Source organism: Equus caballus, unplaced genomic scaffold (assembly GCF_041296265.1).
Source record: "Equus caballus isolate H_3958 breed thoroughbred unplaced genomic scaffold, TB-T2T unassigned-0002332, whole genome shotgun sequence".
NCBI classification, from domain to species: Eukaryota; Metazoa; Chordata; class Mammalia; order Perissodactyla; family Equidae; genus Equus; species Equus caballus.
This window is the reverse complement of record NW_027222274.1, coordinates 17,501-22,291: the sequence shown is the minus strand read 5'-3', so window position 1 is coordinate 22,291 and position 4,791 is coordinate 17,501.

Sequence of the window (4,791 nt, the reverse complement as noted above, 5' to 3'; positions counted from 1 at the left end):
TTTCAGAGGGTGGATTTCTCCGTGCTGCTTTTTACCCGGGTCTCCACGCCCTTGTGTGTTTCTTTTGCTTAACGATTGCCACCTGAGCTAGCCTCTGTGGCCCATTTTCGTCAGCTTCAGAGGGTGGATTTCTCAGTGTTGCTTTTTCCCCAGATCTCCACGTCCCTCAGTGTGTGTGTGTGTGAGTGTGTGTGTTTTCTTTGCAAGATTGGCACTTGAGCTAACGTGTGTTGCCAGGTCTTTGTCAGTCAGAGGCTAGATTTTTCAGTATTGCTCTTTCCCAAGGTCTCCACTCCCTTGCTCTTTTCTTTCTTTCTTTCTTTCTTTCTTTCTTTCTTTCTTTCTTTCTTTTTGGCTTAAATATTGTCACCTGAGCTAGGCTCTGTTGCCCTGCTTCCTCGTTTCAGCGGGTACCTTTTTTCAGGGTTGCTTTTTCACCGGGTCTCCTCGCCATTGTAGTTTTTTATTTTATTTTATTATTTTGCTTAATGATTGCCACCTGAGGTAGCCTCTGTTGCCCATTTTCGTCAGCTTCAGAGGGTGGATTTCTCAGTGTTGCTTTTTCCCCAGGTCTCCACGCCCTTGTGTTTTCCTTTTGCTTAACGATTGCCACCTGAGCTAGCCTCTGTTGCCCATGTTCATCAGTTTCAGAGGGTAGATTTCTCAGTGTTGCTTTTTCCCCAGGTCTCCACGCCCTTGTGTGTTTCTTTTGCTTAAAGATTGCCACCTGAGCTAGCCTCTGTTGCGCTTCTTTCTCAGTTTCAGAGGGTAGTTTTCTCAGTGTTGCTTTTTTCGCCAGCTCTCCACGCCCTGGTGTCTTTCTTTTCTGCTTAAAGGTTCCAACCTGAGCTAGCGTCTGTTGCCCATGTTCCTCAGTTTCAGAGGGTGGATTTCTCCGTGCTGCTTTTTACCCGGGTCTCCACGCCCTTGTGTGTTTCTTTTGCTTAACGATTGCCACCTGAGCTAGCCTCTGTTGCGCTTCTTTCTCAGTTTCTGAGGGTGGATTTCTCAGTGTTGCTTTTTCCCCAGGTCTCCACGCCCTTGTGTGTTTCTTTTGCTTAACGATTGCCGCCTGAGCTAGCCTCTGTGGCCCATTTTCGTCAGCTTCAGAGGGTGGATTTCTCAGTGTTGCTTTTTCCCCAGGTCTCCACGTCCCTCAGTGTGTGTGTGTGTGTGAGTGTGTGTGTTTTCTTTGCAAGATTGGCACTTGAGCTAACGTGTGTTGCCCATCTTTGTCAGTTTCAGAGGCTAGATTTTTCAGTATCGCTCTTTCCCAAGGTCTCCACTCCCTTGCTCTTTTCTTTGTTTCTTGTTTCTTTGTTTCTTTCTTTTTGGCTTAAATATTGTCACCTGAGCTAGGCTCTGTTGCCCTGCTTCCTCCGTTTCAGAGGGTACCTTTTTTCAGGGTTGCTTTTTCACCGGGTCTCCTCGCCATTGTAGTTTTTTATTTTATTTATTTATTTTTTTGCTTAACGATTGCCACCTGAGCTAGCCTGTGTTGCCCATGTTCGTCAGTTTCAGAGGGTAGATTTCTCAGCGTTGCTTTTTCCCCAGGTCTCTACGCGCTTGTGTGTGTGTGTGTGTGTGTGTGTGTGTGTTCTGCTTAAAGATTGCCACCCGAGCTAGCCCCTGTTGCCCATCTTCGTCAGTTTCAGAGGGTAGATTTCTCAGTGTTGATTTTCCCCCAGTTCTCCACGCCCTCGTGCTTTTTTTTTTTTTTTAATTTCCTTAAATGTCGGCACCTCAGCTAGCCTCTTTTTCCCATCTTCGTCCGTTTCAGCGGGTAGACTCTCCGCCTGCCTTCGACAGACCCTCTGCGCTTGAAAGCTTTCCTCCTCCCGTCATCACGGTCCTTCTCGGATGACGTGCCTGGTTTCGGTTTGACCGTCCCCGCCCGCCCTGATTTTCTAAGTCCTCCCGGGAGCCCCGGGGGCGCTCCGGCCGCTCCGGGAAGCGGCGGCCTCCCGGCCGCACCGGCTCAGCCCGGCCCGGGCCGACCCCTGGCCTCTCTGGGGGAACTCTCCCCGTCCCCTTCCCGGTGAGCGCCCGAGAAACCTTTTCCGGGTCCCCCTCCTGCGGCTGGGGCTGCGCCTTGGCGGCCGCGAGCCCGCGGGCGGACGCCCCGGGGCCGAGCTGGGCCGGGAGGCTGGGTCCGAGGGGGCGCCGGGACGGGATCTGGCGGCCCGGCGGCCCGGCTGTGCTCCCCGGCGGGCCCGCGCTCCGGCTCCGTCCCGCTGAGGCGGTCGCCGGTCGCCGGGTGCCACCTGGCGGCCGCTTTTATATCGTCTCTTTCCTCCGGAGCTCCGGCGACGCGGGCCAAGGGACGGGACTCGGCCGCGGTGACCGAGGCAGAGTCCCGGGAGGCCGGCGTCGCTGGCGGGATCTGGCCCGGTGGCGCCGGGGCGTGAGCGCGACGCCCGCTCGCCGGAGATTGGAGGTGCAGGCTACTGAGGGAGGTGGCTGTCGCCGCGCCGCCCGGTGCCGGCCGGGGTGTGGGGCCTCCCGGACGGGTCGACCAGCAGCCGCCGGTGCCCCTCCGTCCCCGGGAGGGGGTGGGGGGCCGCCGCGGGGGAACGGGCGAGGGAACTCGTCCCGTGCCCGGCCGTCGTCCTGAGGGCGGCCCGGTGGTCGGGCCTTCCGCGTCGCCGATCCCCTTTCCGCGCCCCGCTCCGGAGGTGGGGGACCGGCCGGGGCCTTGCGGGGGAGGCCCGTGGAGGGCGCGACGGGCTCGGCCGCCGGGCTGGCCTTTTCCCCACTGGTCTTCCGAGTCGACCGGCTCTGGCGGTGGGGACCGGGCCCGGTCCTCGGATGCCTCCTCCTCCGTGGCAGTTTTTTGTCCAAGTCCCGCCCTGGAGAAGAGCGTGGACCGGCCCCGGGAGCCCTCGAGGGCGGGCCGGGGAGGGCGTCCCCGGCCGGGACGCGTGCCCGGGGTGGGTCCGGGCCGTCGGACCGGACTTCTCTCTCCGAGTTTCGCGGGTCGCGTCTTTGTCCGGAGGTGGGAGGGGGCCGGCTCGAGGCGTAGGTGGAGCCCCGGCTGAGGGACGGGAGCCACGGTCCCGCCCCGGGCCCGGTCGCCGGAGGCTCCTCCGTGGAATTCTTTTCTAAGTCCTGACCCGGCGACTCAGAGGGAGGGACCGACCGGTCCCGGCCCGCGCGGGCGGCCCGGGGAGGCTGTCCCCGGCTCCCCCTGCCGCCACGCTTCTGGGGTCGACCAGATGGCCCCGGGAGCTCCGGGCCTGGTGGCGATGGGGTCGTGCTTGGGGTCTGGTGGCCGTGGCCGTGATCCAGGGGTTCCCCTCGTGATCCGTGGGTGGGCCCCGTCTCCGGGCGCGGCGATTCTTGCCCCTGAATGGGTGGTTTTGTGCCGCCAGATAAGTGCTGACACGCTCTGCTCGGGTGACAGTCGCCCGAGAGCTTCCGGGTGCCTGGATGCGTGTGCGGGGAGGTCTCCGGGCTCTGGCCGAGAATCGGACGCCCGTTTCCACCCCCGCCGCTTGAGCCGCCCGCTGGGGCCTGCGCGCCGGCTCTTGTGCGTTCCAGGCGTCCCCGCGACCGTGGTGCCACCTCCGGTCTCTGGTACCCGAGGGCGGCGGGGTTAGGGGCGCGGGGTCCTCTACCACGTGCACTCCCTGCCGCCGGCACCCGGGTGCGGTCGCGACTTACCCCGTCCCGCCGGCTCCGTGCCAGTGCGTGTCAGGCGTTCTCGTCCTGGGGTCGTCGCCCGCGCTTGCTAGAGGAGGAGGGGGGCCGGTGAGGCTGAAGCAGGCTCCTCCGCTGGCTGTCCTCGCCGGCCTTCCCTTGCTCGGGGATCCCTCGCGTTATGCTGCTGATCGATGTGGTGATGCTGTGCTCTCCCGGGCCGGGCCTAAGCCGTGCCAGACGAGGGACGGACGTTCATGGCGAACGGGACCGCTCTTCTCGCTCTGCCCGCGGGCCCCCTCGCCCGTTCTCCCCCGCTGCGAGTGGCGTGTGGGAGGTGGCAGGGGTGCGGAATCCGGCCCGACCTCGCTCCCCCGCCCCGTGCCTTGTGGCGTGGGCGGTGTCGGGGTCTCCGTGACGCGGCGGATGCTCCGCCTGTGCCTCTTGGCTGTGTCTCGCGGGCGGCCCTCCCCACGGTGGGGCGGGCCGTGTTGCCGCCGCGCCGCGCGCCTTCTTGGACGCGTGAGCGCGCTCCCCCGGCCGTTGGCGGTGCCCCTGGAGTGTTCCAGGTCGTCCCTCAGGCGCCCGAGGCCGAGTGGCGGTGTCGTTCCCTGTTCCCGTCGCCCTCCTCAGGTGACCGCTGCGCTGGTGTGTCTGAGAAGCGGGGGGTCGAGTCGGTAAGGGAGGCGTGCCCGTCCCCCTCGCGGGGGACGGGTGCCTCGTCGCCCCCACCCCACGGCGTGCCGTGTGGGGGCGGGCAGGCTCGGGCGCGTGCCCGCGTGTTCCCCTTGCTGGGGTTTCCACGCGGGTGTGGGAGTGATTGTGGCGGGCCGAGCCAGCGGCGTGATGCTGGCTCTTTGGTTGGGAGGTGCTGTTTGATCGGCACCTCCGTCCCAGTCTCTGCCTCCCTTGGTCTCGGCCTGAGGGGAGGCACTGACTTGGGAGCCGCACAGGGCCTTTTAGATCCCTAGCTAAGCCCAGTGTGGCCGGAGATGGCGAGCCCGGGGCAGCGCGGGCTCGCGGCCCTGACCACGGACGCTCCGACTTGCTCTAGGCCTTACCTCTACCGCAGATCCCTCCTGCGTTGTGTGGCCATGGTGTCTGTAAGCGCCTTGGTGGGCCCGATGGCGGACGATGGGCGGGGGCGACACG